Source organism: Protopterus annectens, chromosome 6.part1 (assembly GCF_019279795.1).
Source record: "Protopterus annectens isolate FY-2018-M chromosome 6.part1, PAN1.0, whole genome shotgun sequence".
Lineage (NCBI taxonomy): Eukaryota > Metazoa > Chordata > Ceratodontiformes > Protopteridae > Protopterus > Protopterus annectens.
This window is the reverse complement of record NC_056738.1, coordinates 347,496,534-347,517,170: the sequence shown is the minus strand read 5'-3', so window position 1 is coordinate 347,517,170 and position 20,637 is coordinate 347,496,534. Positions and strand designations below refer to the sequence as shown.

General features: G+C 39.5%; 1 protein-coding gene across 1 annotated transcript in view; it reads right to left on the bottom strand.

Moving 5' to 3' along the window:
* SCYL1 (SCY1 like pseudokinase 1) overlaps positions 1-20,637 on the bottom strand; it is a 1,581,020-nt gene that overhangs the window by 889,337 nt on the left and 671,046 nt on the right. The window lies entirely within an intron of this gene.

Here is a 20,637-nt window from a genome sequence, read left to right as displayed (position 1 = left end):
TAAACCTTTTTCTGGAGGTATGGAATTTTTAGGGTTAATAATGTTAGTGTAGTGACTTTTAAATCAGTTTTGACCTATATTAAACAGGATAAATGAAGGGGTTACATTGTAATCATGTGTCATTTGGTAGTATGTAAAGTATTCAGGGAGTTGTGTTTGGTAAGATGTACATTAGGTTAATAACATGAGTATGAGAATGGTTAGAGTGAAACATATCACGGTAGGTAGTGGGTGAGTTTAGGGTATGTGATGTTTTAAACAGAGCATCTTTAGATGGTGAAGAGTAGAGAACATGTATTGTCAGTTATTGTAATAAGGAGATGTAAGAGGATGTTATTGGTTAGGTATGGGTTGAGGAAGTTGTTTTGGATTGGTTGTATAGTTTTCTAGGTGGGTCAAAGTATTTGCCAATTGTAATAATTCAGCAATGTTAGATATTGTTATTGGTTAGGCAGGTGTTGGCAGGAGAAATTTGTTGTGGATTCGTGGCATATTTGTGAGGGTGGGGCTAAGATGATAAATGTAGAGGAGGTAGAGATGGATGGGTTATAGGGGGTAGGTTAGGGGAGAAGAGTGAGCCCAAGCATAGCGAGATGAATGGAGTGGGTTTCACTTGGCAATATTGTAGCTCAGCCAAACAAATAATCTGAGAAGATTTCCTGACTGCAGAAAATCATTTTTATTCAGTTTAACTTTTATTAGTGGTGTCTGTATTACTCTAAACATTGATATGTTATCTTTATTATTGCTAGAGGACATTTCCTTCTATGCAGCAAGGAAAAATATATGTTACATCTGCATAACAAGAGAAACTAGAGGTGTGTGCATGTGTGTGCTCAGGGAAACTGATGCACTCTTAGTGGGAGGGCAACTAACAGACAGATTATATTTGAGAAAGGCACTATTAAACTGGAACCAGAGTTGAGGGGTTGGTACTATGTCTCAAATTCTGTGCAGAACCACAGTGGTCAGTACAGCAAAAGTAAAAGAAATAATGAGCCAGCAAACTGTGTGCTATAAAATATATCAAAATATATATCTATTATGTTACAAAAAGAAAGAACAAAAAAGAACAGACCGGTTTTGGCTAGAATATTTTCATAGCCTTCATCAGTGTTAAAAACAAAAAAATTAATTTGTTCCTTTTATACAGTACTGTAAATTTATTACATACCGTGATTGGTTACCTCATAAATATTCATTTAATCTGGGTGGAAAAAGTCCACCCAGTTTAATGATCCATTTTTTCTCTTTAGTATCCAAGCTAGAGTGCCATACCACTTTGTTAGATCTATTGCCCATGATCCTATCAATAATCATACAGCTGAATGAAGCTGTGGGGTGTTTAATAGTGTGCTTATACAGAGTATTACTAGTTCTCTTATTTTTGATGTCACTTAAATGCTCAGAGATCCACAATCTAAGTGGCCTTGATGCCTGCCCTACATAAAATGCAGAGCAACTACATGAGGCCAGATAAACCACCCAATCACTACTGCAATTTGCAAAGAACCCGATGTCAAAGACCACACCAATTTCTGCTCGAAAATTGTTTGGACCTGGTAACCTTGTTACAATGGCTGCAGTGACTACAAGGCATGCATCCAATCAATCTATCCCCTAAAAGTGTTGTTTGGGTATTATCTATAGAGACGGACCTGTTTGGCCATTTATAATGGCTCAAATGTGAACCCAAGTTCTTTCCTTTATGGAACGAAAAATGACATGTATCCCCAAGAAATTGTGATAGGGTGTTATCAGCCAATAATATATTCCAGTGTCTCCATACACTTTCCATCAATGTGTCGGTATTCCTGCCATACGTGGTTGTAAATCGTAAGACTGAACCAGGTCCCTGCTTGTCCTTATATTTGAGTAAATCCTCCCTGTTAAGGGTAGCAGCGTAATTACTAGCTCCTAAGATGTAACCCATTTTGTAGCCCCTTTCACGAAACTTGTTAACAAGATCCTTCCGGAAGGCCTCAAAGGAGGAGTCCTGTAAGTAGATATGCCTCATCCTGATAAACTGGGATTTGAGGATGTTTCTGGTAATATGGGGAGGATGAAAGCTGGATGTGTGGAGTAAGGAATTACACTGTGGGTATTTACAGAAAACCTCTGTTCGTAGTGCATGACCTTCGTACCTTATTACATTTATACCTGATGGCTACCAAAAACGCAATTACTAGAAAATGGAAATCAAAGTCTAAACCAATGGTATTTGAAGTAGTGAGCATTATAACTCATGGAATAACTAATGGAAGGATAGTAAACAGGAATTCAATACTTTTGTTACTGAAATGAATCATAGCATGGCATGGCTTAAGTTTGAGGTTAGTGGCTTCGGCATAATGGTCAGTTTTTTGGACATTCAACTTATCCTGGCTTCTGTGCAACAAAGATTTATCAGTAATCTTTTTAGAAAGAAAACTTTTAATAATAATTATTTATATTTCAGTAGTTTTCACCCCACATTTATGAAACTTAGTATTTTTAAAAAGACAGATTATTAGGATTAGTCATATGGTTAGTGATGATGATGTTTTTCTAAGAGAGGTCAACATTTTGATTGACATGTTTCATGTTTTTGGAGGGGGGTACCCTCAGTCCAAGTTAAGAGAGATTTCAGACCAGATTATATGAAAAAGGCATTCTGATTTTTCTCCTATTCTGACATCTGAGTTTGCTCCTAAGAAACCAGATGAGAGGTATAGGGGTGATAAAATATTGGCTTTTCCCATTCCGATGAGCTATGAAGGAGAGTTTATTAAAAAAAAAATGTCATCAGAGACAATTGGAAGGTCATTCTTGGAAACAAGGACCTTAGTGATGTGGTAGGTGTTCAACATAACTTTATAAAAAAAATGTCATCTTAAAGGTTTGCTAGAGCACCTTCCTAAAGGCAATGATCATGATAGTCTAGGGCCTTTAGGTACTTTCCCATGTCAAGGGTGTAGGTACTGTAGGTTCATTTATCCAGGTAGGCAATATTTTTTTCACCCATTTGGAGTTTGTTTTTTAACCTAGGGGTAGGTTTAATTGTACAAGTTCAGGTCTAGTCTATACAGCTGTGTGTTGCTCCTGTAATTGGTTTTATGCAGGGGAAGACAATAAGGTCCTTGAGTTGTCACATAACTGAACACATTAGGGCTGTAAAAAAATCATGATTTCAATAATGCCCTAGCCAAACACAGCAGGGAGTGTTGTTCCTTTAAAATGTTTTCCATTTTGGTTCTCCAAAAAGTTGATTCCAAGCTGTTTGTTGAGCACTACAACAATTATTTTAGAGTTCTTAGAACTCAAATGGCAAGTGTTTTTACATGCAAATGTGTTTCCAGGATTAAATGAGACTTTCTATTGAGTTTTTTAAGGTACAAATATATTTAACAATATTGTTATATCATCAGTTTTTAAGATTCTGTAAATGTATATATATTTTTTTCTGACCAAGTGTGGTTTTCCTTCAAATTCACTAAGATTGTGATTGGATAATCAGTTTAATGAGTGTCATGCCTATTGTTTAAAAGTGTGTTTTGTAGTTCGTATATTTATTCTGGAGAAGTTCTACAAGAGAATGAAAGTGCTAATTTGGACTCTGTTTTGTTTTATATTACTTCCATTCACTGTTGCAGTGTTTTTTATTTTGGGGGGGGGGTTCTGCTTCCTCACATGTAGTATTTGGTTTATTAGGATCAGATTTTAATGCTGTTTGGGTGTTATAGAAGTCTTTTTTTTGTCTTTACTAGTGAGTTTTTTTGTCTGATTTCGAAGTTCTTTGTAGGTCAACAGGGAGTTTAGATTGTACCCATTTTTTCCAAGCCCTGTCTCTGGTTGTCATGAGGATGTGAGTAGTTTTGGATAGCCATGGGGATATGTTATGTGTACTTTCTGGGGCAGAGCTAGTGAGTTTAAGATGTTAAGGAAAGTCAATTTGAAGGCTTGCACTGCTTCATCAAGTGAGTGCTGGGTGAGGAAATTCCAGTTCACTCTACAGAGGAGGGTTTTAAAGGTTTCAGGGTGAAAGTTTATGACAGGTAATATATCTGTGTGGTTTAGAGAGATGGGGTTATATCTGAGCACTTTTATTGGCAAGTGATCACGCAGGGAGTCTGGAAGTATTTCTGGGTTATGGTATTTGGAGGGATTTGAGACAAGAATCTAGTCTATAAGGGTGCTAGGTGAGTGTGAGTTGTTAGTACGGGTTGGTTGAGAGATTGGTTGTATAAAGCCATACAGATTTATATGATGTGGAGTGATAGGATTACATAGGGTTAGCCAGTTGATATTTACATTGCCATGGAGGATGGTTTCATTGGGAATGTGGTGAGAAATTTATGAGAGAATGTTTTCCAGCAGGGGAATGTTACCCCTTGGTGGAATGTAAATGGCTACTACTGTGAAGGTAGTGTAGTCACTGAGCTTAAGGTTAGCTGCCAGTAATTCTGCAGGTGAAAATGATGGAATTGATTGCATAGGATGGGAGAGAGCGAGGTTATTGGAGTAAACAGTGGCAATTCCATCTCCTTTTTTGTTTAGGCGATCTAGGTGTAGTATATTGTATCCAGGGGCAAGAATATCTTTATCTAGGTTATGGGGTTTTAGCCAAGTTGCAGTTAGGGCAATAACATCTGGGGTGTGGTTAGATATCCATGCATGAAGTTGGGTTACTTTGTTAAGAATGCTTCGGGTATTGATTGAGTAAAAGGAGATTGCTATGGATGAGTGGCCAGGGTTTGGTGAGGTGTTTTGATAGGTAGCAGAGTTGGGGATGGGTCCTGGATTTGGATGTATGTCTACTGATAGAAGCAGGGTAGCAGGATGATAGTTGGGTTTGATTTTTAGTGGGTAGTAAATAAGGTTCTTTGTCTTGTTTTCAGATATTAATGAATGGAGGGGAGGAATTTGTATTTTAGGGAGTAGGGTATTCATGGGAAAGATGGATGCGGAGATTGCTACAGGTTGCCATGGATAAGAGAAGCTATAAGTGTGGGGGACAAGTAGGATCTTTATAAAATGGAGATAAAAGCATGGGAGAGGATGTAAGAGTGAGTAGGAGGAATAGTGGAGGTAGGAGTAGAGTAGAGAGAAGTGAGATTGGCATGATTGAGAGGGAGAAGTACTTTAGATAGGAGTAGTAGGGGGAAGAAGATGCTACTAAAAGGCTGTAATATAGGTTCATAGGTAGGTACTAGGCTATCGGCCCTGGGGCCTATACAAGCCCAGCCAAAAAGGTACCCTGGCTTTTGCCACCCAAGAAAATTATTTTCCTGTGCCACTGCCGAGCAGAGCCACAGAGGTGATCCCCGGGATGAATTTCCTATTTCCCATCCAATCATCAAGAATTTTCTTGAAGAGTGCTAATGAGGAGCTTTGTTTGATATAGATAGGTAGTTTATTCCAGAGTATGGGAAGTCTCTGGGACAGGAATCTATCCTTCCTGCATGCTCTGTTTATTGTGGTGACAAGGTTTAGGTCCCTAGAGCGTGTAGCTCGGAGGGATTGGGATTTCTTTAAGTGGAGCATGTCCAACAGCTCTGGGTTTGACATAGCTTTGTATGTTAGGCAGAGATCACCTCTGAATAGGCGATATGCGACAGAGTAAAGCTGGAGTTTTTTGAGACAGTCTGCGTAGGGCATCTGTTTGAGGCAGATAATCCTCTTTGTGAGGTATTTCTACGGCCTTTCCAGTTGTTGTAGATATCTTTTGAGGTGCATACCAAAAGGGGCGTTGTACTCTATAATGGGTCTGATGAGTAGAGGGGAACAATGACCTCTTTTTATCTGGATGAGAAACCTTTTGTGATGAGGTGTGCCACGTAGAAGGATTTCCTGACTACTGTGGCAATGTGATTATCAAAGGAGAGACTACTGTCCACCTGTTTCCCAAGGTCTCTTATCACACTTCCGGTGTTAAGTATACTACCGCCTATATTGTAGCTCATGGGTACAGAGTTTTTACCAAAGGGGATGACAATGCACTTTTTGGCATTGAGCTTGAGGCCATGGCTTTGACACCAGGCATCTGTCTCAGTGAGGCCCTTTTGTAGGATCTCCACATCATTAGGAGTTTCGATTATGGCTCCTAGTTTGCAGTCATCTGCGAACTTCATTAGCCAAAGACCTTCTGTGTTAGCCTGTACTTCAGAGAAGTAGATACCAAACAGGAGAGGACCCAGGACTGAACCCTGTGGTACTCCACTTGTCACTGGTCTGAAGTCGGATTTGGAGTCTGCTACTTTCACAGTGTGGGTTCTGTCAGTGAGCCAGTTGGCAACCCATCTTGTGACATAGGGATTTATACCTAGTTTAATGAGTTTATCTATAATTCCAGAGTGGTGGATGGTTTTGAAAGCCTTGGCAAGATCTAGATAGGCTTTGTGAATCACCTTACCCTCGTCTACGGCTTTGGTGACTGCTTCAAAGAAGTCTATCAGGTTTAGGAGACATGATCTGCCTTTTACAAACCCGAACTGGGTGGGATCCAGAGTTTGGAGATTACCAATGTCTTTGTTTATAAGTTCCATGATGATACGTTCCATGGCCTTGCAGACCAGGCTCATCAGGCTAATGGGGCAGTAGATCCCAGGGTCCGTGGTGGCTCCCCCCTTATGGAGTGGGATAACCGTTGCTGTGCGCCATTCAGCAGGCACAAAGCCTGAGGTGAGGCTATGATTGAACATGGTACTTAGGTGGGGTGCCAGTTCGTTCTGTAGTTCGTGTAGAACGCAGCCTGGGATGTTGTCTGGTCCCATGGATGCTGTGTTCTTGGCTTTGGAGAGTGCGTTTTTTACCTGTGCAGCTGTGATTACAGGAACTTTGCATTCTTCCGGTATAGAGATGGGGTCTTTAGGGGGTGAGAGGGGGGTAAAGTTAGCACTGAACCTATCTGCCAGGATGTTGGCAATATCAGTTGGGTCTGTATATTTAGTGCCATTGTGCTGTAACTCAGAGCAGATTTGATAATAGCATTGCTGTACTGTCCTGCTATGTCTAATGTGCTTTCATAATAGAAATAGAAAGTTGAGGAAAGTAGATCAAAAGGAAAAGGAGCCTAGTAGGGTTAACTGATATGTGCAAAACAGAGGAGGAGAAAGTTGTAGGAATTTGCTGGGATACATGAAGGGGAGGGGTTTGGGGGAATCGGATGATTAGGTATAAAGGAAATTATATGGGGGTGAGGGGAGTGAATGGAGTGGGGCTACACCTGGGAGTGGAGGATAGTCCAAAAAACATCAGTGAGTACAATCCTGTTTCAGGGGAAGATATTTGCCAAATGAAAAGATCAGTCTTTTTAGTCCATCAGTATAAAGTGTTTCTTTCTTTAGCTTGATCGGTATTCTAATGGCTTTGTATTTTAAATGTGAGGCTGTATTAATTTCATGTTTTATGCCAATGAAGGACAGTATGCCTAAAATGCATTTACTTTTTTTTCATTATTATTTGATAGAAGTATTTTATATTTGCTTAGGTGTGCTGCCACTTTGCATTCATTCTATATTTTTTATTGAGGGACCTTAGAGTTGGAAAGCAGTACCTTTTTCTTATTACCTCAGAAATTTAATAATGCAAAACAATCAGATATGTATTTTAATACTGCCGATTAGAAGCTCTATTAACATTAATAATGTAAGGAAGGAATCATATTTAAAAAAGATAATAGCACTGCTGTACTGTCTTGCTATGTCTAATGTGCTTTCATAATGTTTTGACTGTGTCAAATGCCATGTTATACTGTCCTGCCTAAGTAATCTTATTCTGACTGACAACTGCAATGTCACTGTCTTGTTCACATTAAATATTAGATGTGGGTGCTTCAGTTAATGTTTAAGCATTTTAAAATCTCTTTTCTTGCACTATATCCCAGTAACGTTCCACATCACTTTCCAATAATTTCTTTAATAGCATATATTATCACTCATCATTATTATCATGCGAGATTGATTGTCTTCAAGCTGCGTGTCTGGTTTCAAGCCTTTATACAATAAGACTCGACCTATCTATCTCAGCCTTTACAAAAGCTCAGCATCATATTGTTCTCTTCTGTGTTCTATCCCTATACCAGTGTATCATCAGTTACTTTAACACAATCAAGTTACTTGTCTTAACAGCTCAGCTCTCTGAAACACTCCAGCTGCCAACAAAATGCCTAATAGAACCCTAGAAATATGCACTTTCCTAGAACAGAATAATTACACAGTTCAGAACTCTACTCATCAATATCTATTGACAAAACCATTGATTTGTATCAAGCAGAAAAAAGTTTGCTCCTAGCATGGAAGATGCTGCTTCTTGAATTGTACAGAGAAGATAATGATCCCATGTTATAGATTTATTCAGGTCTTATGTTCTGTATTAATATGAATTTGACCAGGTTCACTACAGTAACTGTGCTACTGACCCATTCCCTACAATCTGTTTCTAAACCACACATTTTGTCTCTGTGCAGTTTAATTCTTTCATGATTGTAGCCTACAAAACTGCTTGAACTTTTCCTGTAGAGCACACTACATGCAGTATGGTAGGAGCTAAACAACAGAAACTAGTAAAATAGTTGTACTCTAAGCAAATTATCAAACTTAACATTTTCTCTAATGTTAGAGCATTTAAGTGCATGTCAGAGACTTATTTTTTCATTATTATTAATTAATTTATTTATTTAACTGCATAAGCCACCTAGGTACAAGGGCCTTCTACATGTACAAAGCAGGGTATGTACATGGAAATTGAAGGATTCAAACCCAACCACAGGATGAAGCTTGTTAGTATTCCGTAGTCTTAACTCTGTGTGCTGCTCTGCCTGATATTTATAGTTACATGCAAAATTGAAGAAGATCTGAGAATGTGCACAGCCTAATTTTATAAGACAAACATAACTAAAGCATTATTGCAATTAAATCATTTAAAAATTGACATTTTAGTAAACAACCATGCAGCTTTATCAGAAGTATGCAGTTTTGCACTATGCATGGAAGATAATTTACAAGATTTGTGTGTTCAAACAAGATTTGGTAATGTCTAAGAGTTTATGGCATAGCAGCAAATTATGAATATTGTAATGCATTTCATTAAAAAAGCATCATTAAATACGAGTGTTACTAGTGTAAAGCTAAGGTTACAGATGATGGTGGTATTTTGCTTGGATCCTTATTGTAGAGATACATAAAATTCTGGAGATTATGTGTGGCCCAGAATTTACATAGACTCTTACTGAATAATTAATTTTCTAATAGTCATTCTTGACAGAAGGTCTGCATCCCTAAAATTTCAGTATATTAGTTTTTCATCTGCTGTAATATTGTGTAGCTGTTCTTTGCTTTGATAATACTCAATAACTAACAAAAGTTTTCAAGGAGTGCCAGAGGGAAATGTCAGCTAACCCTGGAATCCCCGTGATCACTCTGCATATGTATTTGTTATGTTTGCCACAAGTCTAAGCTGTGCCACACAGCTTTAAAACTTCTACATGGAAATATGCTGAAGTTATACAAAGAAAGGGGCTCATTCTGTAAATACTACAGACAGTATGTTTTTCATTGTAGGTGAAGGTAATTTGCTGACAGGTACAGAGAAGCCTTCATTAGCAAAATGTAATACATTTGGATCTGTACCATTTTTTAATATTTTGCAATATATTAAAACCCTGGCAAGCTCTTTTTTGGTAAAGTCATGTTCATTTTCTGATTACCCTCTTAGTCCATTTCAAAGGCATAAGGGAACTGCATCCTGTTCCTTGAACTCAAGGAGAGCAAGGCATAGAAATTAATCTTGCAGAGGCAACTAGCCCATTGCAGGACACATGCACACTCACAGCTACAGCTATTTTGTTGGACTGCCAAAGTATCTCATAAGAAGTTAAGGTACTTTACCTCCATCAGAATGGAGCGCATGCTGTTTGCTAATGTCTTCTTCAGGATTGACAGCTCTCAAAATAATTATAAAACATTCAAGAACTTTATAGACAAACAATTTTTATGGGGACTACAGTGTATATGTGTGTGATATACATGAATGTGTGTGTATACACACACATTGTAAAACACACACGACATACTATTCATTGACAAGTCAACTTCCTGAACAGAAAAAAGCTGGTACATGCAATAAGATGCCTTTCAATCAGCTAGACCAGCTTTTTTTTCTGTGCCAGATTGCATTACAGTGGCAAATGGGGAATTTGCCCTTTCCTTATTGTAGTGCGATTGCAGAGATGGTATCTATAAGTAGTAGGGGGGCTTCCCTCTGCAAAAAATTTTACTTTTACAATTAAAAAAAAATCTCATGGAATACTTATGTCAGACAAATAAAGGTCAAACGTACAGTCCTATAAATGCAAGTAAAAATAAAAGTAGCTAAGACAATCTAAGACTAACAGCTCTGGTAGTCATATATAATTCAAGCCTGAAATAAGCATTGATGTAGCTAAAATTATTTTAGGACACTTAAATCCTGGAGCAGTTCTGGGCTGTCTGCCTATGACTGCAGAACAGAGATCCATTTTTCCAAACAGAAAATTGTGACAGTGAAAAACATTAAGCAATGGGGAAGTTGTGAACAATAAACTGTTCATAAAAATTCCTAATGATTTCTGTACAGTCATAAACTTCCAAGTTTACAGAACAGGCAGCCATATAACTGCACAACCTGCAAAGGACTATATCCAAATCCAAGGTTCTTCTATGACAGAAAGCATCACCTCCAATTAAATTCTTGTCCCGTTATCTAATAATGTAGTGGTTCCAAACACAGAGCATTACAGCAATGAGAAAAGACCCATGTCTAACTGCATCTTCAGTACTCTGAAAACCCAACATTACCTAATAACACAAAGGAAATGTAGCTGTTTTGTTTCCCCATAACCAGTTACCATGAACTATAAAGACCAGATTTATTCACCAAAGTGATGCTCCATATCTGTCATCATCTGATGATGCTCCAAATCAGTTATATCACAGCATTTTAATCTTTCTGGATAAGAACAGTATAGGTAACTGTTATTTAAAATCAAAGCAATAAAACATTAATAACACTACATTTATTAGCTCTCCCAGTTATCATTCAACAAATTCTCAAACTAGACAACTTACATCCAAATTCCTCCTATTCCAATTTCTCTCATCCAGACATTCAACAATGACAGCCAGAAGTGCTTCTTTTATATTCACTACTCCTCTTCCCCCTCCCTTAAGAAAGATATTTTTGATTATGGAACCAAATTTGATCCACAGCAGCAACCAAATACTCTTCCTAGCCCATACCTCATTGCTCAGTAAGTGTACCCCCCCCCTCCAAACACACGCATTACAAGCAGCATAGCTGTTCAGTGCATAATAAACACAGTCCCACTTTTCAGAGCAATGCATGGAACTCACTCCTCATTTTTAATGGATACCACACTCTTCATAAGCTTTACTTGAAACTGAACCTGTGAACTACAATGAACGTTTCTGTCAATATGTACACGTACTCCTTGCTCAAAATACCAAGTTTAAGGGAAATGCCTACTTCTTCAGGGAAAAAAAAAAGAGAGAGATTGAGAGAGCTGACAGCTGCGTTCTTACTATGCACAAAAACAGCAGGTTTTTTTTTATTACTCAAAGGTAATAGTCAAGATGCTTGCATTCTTGATGGTAAAACACTGTGGCTAAATTGACTAAGGCTTAAAGGTGCTGTGTTCAGCATAAAGCAGCCAGGCTTTGCGGCAATCAAAGAGCTTTAATCGGTAACAGCTCCTGCTGGTGGCAAAATTCAACTACAATTGTGTAGCAGCAAACTCAATATGGCATTTTTGCAAATCTTACAGGCATCCAAGTATTTTGGGTGGCCACGGTGGTACAGCGGTTAGTGTTGACACCTCACAGCAAGAGGTTCTCCAGTTCAATCCTTGGCTGGGGTGCCTTCTGTGCGGAGTCTGCATGTCCTCCCTGTGGTCAAGTGGGTTTCCTCCTACATCCCAAAGACATGCTGTAGGTGGATTGGACACACTAAATTGACCCTAGGTGTGAGTGTGTGCATGTGTGTGCCTTCTGTGGAAGGTTGGGCACCGGGCTGGCAACTCTACACTGTATAAAAAAAAAAACTCCACTGCCAATTATGAGTAGACAGGTGATCTGCTGTGGCAACCCATAACCGGGAAAAGCTGAAAGAAGATGACAGGCATCCAAGTATTTCATGGACTTCACAGACATCAGATTTTGTGTAATCATTATAGACTGTCCATACAAGTACAGACTGTTAATAACCCTGCCCTTTTCTCACTTACAGATGTGTGTTTTTGTCAATTTCTACTTCCGAAATTTGATCAGTACTCAAAACATACATAGTGGCAGCGATACCAAGAAAATGAATCCAAACACTTGCTGGAATGAGACTTCAGGAATCTGACAGGCTATGGAAGGCCCTAATGTATGTTTATTAACTTAAGAGGTCTAGGTCACAATGAACTAATGTCTCCTTTTGCCTTTCTACCACCATCCCAAAAACATTTTGCATAGCATAACTGGTGGTTATTGTATGATATAGATAAACTAATTATTCTTCAATAATCCACATCCATAATTCCAGCAGTGATTTTAATAGTGAAAATGGAAAACTTGAAAATGCAAAGGTGAAGAAAAAAAAAAAGATGACAAATACACAGTCTTCTGTGTGTGTTGGTGAAAATGCAAAAGTGGAAAGAAAAAAAAAAGATGACAAATACATAGTCTTCTGTGTGTGTTGGATGGCTGGCTGATACTTATTTCTATGGAGTACATCTGAAGTGCTGCCTTGCAATTGTTGAGTAAGAAGTTATTCCTCATTTAGCCAGATATCATCCAGTTGCAGTTTCCTGATTAATATATACAGCCAACTCATTATTTCTCTCCCTACGTTCCAGGCCTTCCTATTATGAGCTTCCATAACCCTTGATCTGGACATAAATCATTCTTTATTAAATGACTCTGAAGATGGTGCCAAAGGTGTACATTCTGACAAGGACTACAGAATACTTTGCAGTCTGCAGACGTTTGTCCATCTTCTTGCTGCTCTGTTGAAATAAAATATAAAATTTAATCTGACAACATTTTAACTTCTATATGCTATACACATATGCTTTTTTTTTGCCCTCAGATTTGGTTTTGCTCTTCCTTGACATACTGATTTTCTTCATAAAGTAAGATTTGTTTAAGGTTTCATTACAGTTGCTGAAATAAGCTAGAGCAGATTCCTACGAGAGCTATTGCTGTTGAAATCAGAAAATGTTACAGTTTTTGATCTGCTACAACTTTAAAGTCAGTAGTAGGTATTTTAATGGCCAGCAGACATTGTTAGGAAAATGACAGATGTAAAACCTTTTCAGTTTTGTTTTTTTTTTTCTTCTTCTTCTAGTTCACATTTTATTTTCCTTTCTGAGTGCAACTGTTAAGTAGTAACTATAAAAGGTCAGCCATTTTTATGTTTGCTTTGTAAAAGATAATGCAATACCTGTACTTGTATTCAGACTTGTGAGCTTTTGGTTATCAGGGAAAGAGTGGGCAACCCGAAACTCACTCACTTTCATTGGGACACTGTTACTATTCATTTGCACAACTGTGTGAATCAGAAATGGTTAAATTTAAGCTTTATATACTATAGAAATGTACAGGAAAATGAATGTTTGACTAAAAAGGTAGTACTTGTAAAAATTTGCAAAAGTGCTTTATAGTGGGTAGTGTACATGTACAAATGTTTGTGGGTTAGGTATGGGAATATAAAGAAGTTATGTAATCACCATGATGTTCCATGCTTGTAGTCCATCTCTCCCTTCATTCTGACATATGGGTTCGGAGCTGATCCGTGGCTCCAACTCAGCAGATTACAAAGCTTGAAGTCTCTAAGTTGGCTTGTGGCAAGGTAGGTATCTCATAATGCACTAGTAACAATCTCCAGATCTTGTTTGCTGCTGTCTATAACAGTGATATAAAGTATTTCCACAAGAAAAAACAAAGATGAAAGGTCTCCGACTTTAAGGAAGATAGACAATATCTTATCTCCAGATCTTCCAAGGATACATGGACGGGAGGAGTTGAGTGGGTTCGTAAGAATGAAGGGCGAGATGGACTACAAACATGGAACGTTATGGTGAGTACATAACTTCTTTATGTTCTGTAGTCCTATCTCACCTTCATTCTTACATACGGGACAGCATCCCTAGCACTTTTTTCTCAGGAGGCTCACTGGAATATACTCCTAAGAACCGTGGAACCAAAGGAGGCTCTAACCCTGGAGGCCAAGTCCAATTTGTAATGAGCAATAAAGGAATGAGGGGTAGCCCAAGTTGCTGCTGCACATATACTGTCCATTGGAATTCTGGCTTGAAAAGTGGCAGATGTGGATATAGATCTGGTGGAATGAGCTTTAATTTTAAAAGGGAGTTCTTTGCCATTAGAAGAGTAAATAAAAGATATGCAATTTGAAATCCAGTTTGATAACGTTATCTTGGAGACTGGGATTCCTTTTCTCATCTTTGAAAAAGATATAAATAATTGGTCTGATCTCCTAAACTCTTTGGTTCTATGTAGCTAGAACCTTAACTGTCTGTGTACATCAAGTTGATGAAACTTATATTCCGCTTTGTTTGTATGATTTGGAAAAAAAGACTGGCAGATCAAAAGTTTGATTAATATTTGATTGTGAACAAATCTTGAGGACGAAGGAAGGGTTAGTGTGAAGGGAAAAACTGTCTCTATGAAATATCAAGTAAGGAGGTTTGACTGAGTGCGCTTGCAGCTCTGACACTCTTCTGGCAGACGTAATGGCTACCAGAAAAAATGGTCTTCTATGAAAGGAACTTTAACTCACATGTATGTGAAGGTTCAAAAGGCGGTGAGGTAAGTTTTGAAAGAACAACATTTAGATCCCAGGGAGATATAGGTTCTTGGCAAGGTAGTGCCTTTTAAAAAAGATTTACACAATCTGTGAGCCATAAGACTAGGTTCATGTTGTCCCAAATGAAAATTGGAGATAGCTGCTAATTGAACTTTGATTGTAGCAGCAGCTGATACTTCATGAAAAAGTTCAGTTAGAAATTCTAACACTAAGGGAATGGAGGTTGTGTATGGATCTATGTTCCTAGCTTGTGCCCAGAGAGAAAATCTTTTCCATTTGCTAGCGTACAATTTTCTCGTAGAAGGTTTATGAGAAGACGTCAGGATGTGTGTAACCGCAGGGGAGAAATCATGAAGCCTGACTAGGGATGGATCAATGCTGTCAAGTTGAGGGTGTGAAGACAGGGATGGAATGTGCCTGACATATGTGTCAGAAGGTCTGGTACTGGGTCCAGAGTCCATGGATCATCCAGAAGGTAAGGCCCGAGAAAGGAGAACCAAATCTGACAAGGCCAGTAAGGAGTGATGAGAATCATTCTGCTTCCCAAGGTCTTTGCTTTCTGGATCATTTTCAATATTAGTGGAAAGGGAGGAAAAGCATAAAGAAGTCCCGCGGGCCAATTGTGGACAACTGCATCTCTGAGTGTCTTCCCTGGGGGGGAATAAGGGTGAAGTAGCTGCTGCATTTGGTGTTCATTGGGGTGGCAAATAGATAACAAGGCTGTCCCCATTTGTGGAAAATCTGTTCCGCAACTTTCTGATTCAGAGACCCACTCATGAGGCATCAAGATTGCGCTGCTGAGCTTGTCGGCCATCACATTGGTTCTCCCCGGGATATGCATTGCAACTAGAAAGCATTGGGAAGATATTGCCCAATGCCAAACATGTAGAGCCTCTCGACATAGGGGGTAGGATCTGGTTCCCCCTTGTTTGTTTATATACCATACCACTGACATATTGTCAGATTGGATTGCTATTGTCCCTAGAGGAAGAAAGTTGTGAAGTGCTTGCAGCTCTAGTAGCACTGCTCTCATCTCTAGAGCATTGATATGCAAGTGAGCCTCGTGTTCTTGCCATGTGTCTTGGACTGTCCATAGATAATGCCTCCCACCCTATCTGGAAAGCATCCGTGGTCACAGTAGCAATGGGTTGGTGAGGAATGAATGGTCTCCCTGTCATTATTTGATTGGACTGGATCCACCAATGAAGTTCCTTTTTGCAAGATTCCGTTATTAAAATGGGATGAGACAGAGGCAGTTGCTGAAGAGACCACTGGGAAAAGAGTAGCCATTGTAGAATTCTCATATGTAGTCTGGCTAGCAGAACTAGAGTTATAGTAGAGGCCATGGTTCCTAGAAGTTTGAGCACTGTCTTTGCTTTGAACTTGTGTTGGGGAAGCAGGCTGCAAATTTGTTGTCTTAGATTTTGCACTCTGAAGGAAGGCGAGCCATCATTGCAACTGTGTCTATTTCTGTGCCTATAAAAATCACATATTGAGACGGCGACAAGACAGACTTTTCCCAGTTTATAGTAATGCCTAGCTGAGTGCAGACTGGCTTGTAGAAGTAGGTGCCTGGTGGTGGCAGTCAAGAGCCAGTCGTCCAGGTACGGAAACACTTGGAATCCAAGACATCTCAAGTGAGCCGTTACTACTGCCATGCATTTGGTGAACACCCTGGGGGCTGTGGTGAGACCAAAGGGCAGAGCACGAAATTGGTAATGACTGGCTCCCAGCCAGAAGCGTAAATGACTCCTTGGTGCTCTGTACATTTTTATGTGGTAGTACGCATTTTGGAGGTCTATGGAGCACATCTAATTGTCTTTCCCTAACAGAGGGAGTATAAACTGCAGTGTTACTATTCGGAAATTGGACTTCTTCACTGATTCATTTAACTTGCTGAGATCCAAGATGGGCCTCCAGTCCCCTGTTCATTTTGGCACTAAAAAGAGTCTGGAGTAAGTTCTGAATCCTATCTGGTCTGCGAGGACAGTTTGAATGGCTCTCTTTTGATGCAACTTTGGACTTCTATAGTTGCTTGATCCCTGTGATGGGGTGGAACATCTGGAATTATCTTGGGTAGATGAGGTGGAAAAGAGAAGAGTATGGAGTATCCTCTGGAAATTATTCTTTGTACCCACTTGTCTTGTGTGATGTCATGCCAGGCTTCTGGGTACAAAGATAAGTGACCCCTGACTGGCTCCAGAGAAGTGCAGTCAGGCCTCACTTCAGGAGCACTGATAGGGACGTCCATGAAAGGCATCGCGGTCACCCAAGTTTTCTGGCCCCCCATGCCTCTAGGGTGATGTCTACCACCATTTCCTCCTCCTCTGCCTCTGGAGAAGGAATCACCTTGTGTGTCTGGGAAAAATCTCTGAGATTCTTGAACCACATATTTCCCCCTCTCAGACCTTTAGGGTATGGTCTAGAAGGGATGAAAAAAATGTACTCTCACGGCAGAGAGAGTCGTCCCTTCCTGCTTGCATCTGATGAGTGTGTCTTTTACCTTTGGTCCAAACAGAGAGGAACCGTCAAAGGAGGAATGAGTAAATGTAGATTTGAAGGGCTCCACAAAGTTACCCAAGCGCATCCAGGAGTTAACCCGCTGCCCTGCTCACTCCATCTGCTGCGTAAAATATCAGCCTCATGGAGGAGTTAACAATAGAGTTTAAGGTGGGCAACTGAGCAGTAACCCTCTCAGGGACTCCTTTAGTTAAAGTACCTTGGAGAGCATCTCCTAGCTCTTTTAGGAGATATATTTGAAGCCTAGTAAAATGGGCGAGGTAATTCAGCGATCTGAGTGTAAAAGCTGCTGAAGAAAAAATATGCTTCCCATATCTGTCCATTGTTCGATGTGTGGAGAGATGAGGAAGTTTCTGCTAGTTCCTTCTTTGTGGCTGCTGCTGCCACCACCATGGCTTCTACAGGCACACACCTTTGGCCAGAAACTCTAGTTCCCTAGGAGCTGAAAGGAATTTGTTCGGCATTCTGGGGACTGGTTCCATGGTGTCAGGAGTTTCCCACACCTTTTGACTCACCAAATCTAACAGCTCATCGAAAGGTGGAGACACCCAAGAGGCTGAAGGTTGAGGCCCGAAAGCCTTCAGGTATACTGACTCATCAGAAAGGGTGATGGTGGGCCAACTGCCTCTCTGTTTCAGGATCTCTAGGATATCGACAAAAGAGATATCATCAGAGGACGACCTAGGGGACCCTTCTGATTCATGGAGGTCAGTGTCAGAGGTAACAGACTCATCAGGGGAGTCTACATGTTTCCTCTTGCAAGTTTTCTTCTGGGGAGGCTCCTCAAAAGGGTATTCTGGGGAGGTCTCAGAAGACTGGGGGCCACCCAAGGGGGGCTACTGAGGCTGTGGGTCTCTGCTGTCATGAGAGAGGCATGGTGCTGAGACAGAGGTCGGAGCTTGAAGGGGAAGAACATCGGTACCTTTGTGTAGAGCTGAAGATCTAGTCAGCATGCTCCTTATCATAAAACAAAAAACACAGCTGTCGAGGAGGTAGTTCCAAACGTTTACTAATAAATAGATGGCACAAATAACATACAAGACTGTAGACTTAAAGCGCTTTTCGTTTGCACTAAAGCAAACTTCTTCAGAAGTCCATAAAATTAAAACCGACACAATTTAAATTGCGGCACTGCTGACGTCACAAACACATTACCTTTACGGAAATGGACAACTTAAAGTTGTAAAACTTAAAACCACTCAAAAACCAAAACAATAATATACTGACAACCACAAAAAATGTAAGTATTCAACTTGACCCTATTTTAACAAATATGTGTCTCATTTACCCGATTTAAATTTGACTTAGACACTTACTTGAACATTTACGTTAATGAAGGGTCAGTATACTTTAAATAGTTAGAATACAGTATCTAAGATACAAGACCAGCATTTTACAGCAAGTGATATAAATTAAATAGCAATTATGTTAATTAAACAAATTAAAATCAAGTGTAATTTTGCCACTAAGTAATCATGTCTTTTCAAAGCAAGTCTTTCTTAACCATGTTGTTTAATTATGACTTTGTAAACCTGTGATGTACCATCTACCCATGTTTTTATTTTTCAAAATAGAACTTATGGAGCACATGTCATTCAACCCAGGGGGTCTACATGCTTCAAGACTGATTTGCCATGCCAATTCCAGTTCTTCTAAGAGAATTGGCATTGGACCACCTCTTATAGATGGAACTATCTGGTCTATGGCCATGCAAGTGAAACCGTGACCAGGGAAAGCATATACATGCTTTGCAAGTGCATTTTCTCTCTTTCCCTTATTGATTGCATACTGATGCTCATAAACTCTCTCACGGAGTTTACGTTCCGTTTTCCCGATGTAGAAGGCAAAACACTGTTTATATTTAGCAAGACAGACTGTAAACTTACACTGGCAATTGAGCTTGAATCTGACCTTGTATTGCAAATTGTTGACCACAAATGTACTAGATGTTACCATGCACTTGCAATAATTACATGCCTCACATTTAAACATACCAGTTGATCTTGTAGTGTGGGAATTTGCTGACTCAAGAACATTTTTCAAGTTCCTGCCCCTTCTAAAGCTCGTATAAGGTGTGTCACCCAATTTATCCCATAATACTGGTGATGTCTTAAATAACTCCCAATTTTTCTTTAGGATACCTATTACTAAGTGGCTATCACTGCTAAATGTAGTGATAAACTTCAAACATGAATCACTATCCATACTTAATGTCCTGCTGTTGTTACTGCATGGAAAGACTACCCTTTCAGCAAGTTCACCCGATATACCAGTACCTGCCTCAGACTGAGATTTAACCATTAAAATCAGTGAATAGACCCTGTTGTGTCTTATCAGTAACCTCATCTGTCAACCTATCAATCAGGTCCTCTGGGTATCCATGACTCAAGAACATAAGCTTGAGACGGTCACATTCCGCAAGGAAATCGCACAGTTGTGTATTAATACGTGCCGCTCTTACTAATTGGCCTTTTACAACTAAGCGTTTCTGGTAGAAGGGGTGACAGCTGGAGAAATGAAGGAAGTCATTTGAGTACATTGCCTTTCTATATATACTTGCTTGAAAACAGCGTTGTGATCTATTCTTTACTAACATCAGATCTAAATATGCTATCCCCTCCATGTCAAACGAGGAAGTAAACCTAAGGAAATCAGTTGTACCATTTAAATAGTGAACAAGCTCAGTAGCTTCCTGGGCTGAACCTTTTATCAAGATGAAGATATCGTCCAAAAACCTAGTATAGTATATTATTTTACTAGCTAGGTTGAGATTTTTGAAAACAAACTCGCGTTCCCATTGGGCCATAACCATATTGGCGAAACTCCCCCCACAAGGAGAGCCCATAGCGACACCCGATTTTTGCAGGTAGAAGGATTCACCAAATAAAAAGAAGTTTTTTGTCAAAACCAAATCCAGTAATTCAATGATTAAACTAATTTCACTATTTGGGGCTCCATTCTGTTTTAATCTGATGGCTGCCCAATCAATACCTAAAGAGTGGGGTATACAGGTGTAAAGGTCCTTGACGTCTATAGCCAGGAAGTTGTAATCATCACTGTAATCAAGCTTGTTTAATTCACCTAAAAAGGACCAAGAATCCTTACACACCTGTACTTTTGTTGATAGATACTTTTTTAACAAGCCATCGACGAATTTCGCTATGGGGTAAGTAGGTGAGGTCCTACCATCGATTAGCGGGCACATTGGTGGCTGGACTAAGCTCTTATGCAGTTTGGGAATACCAAACAAATATGGATAACGTGGGTATGATA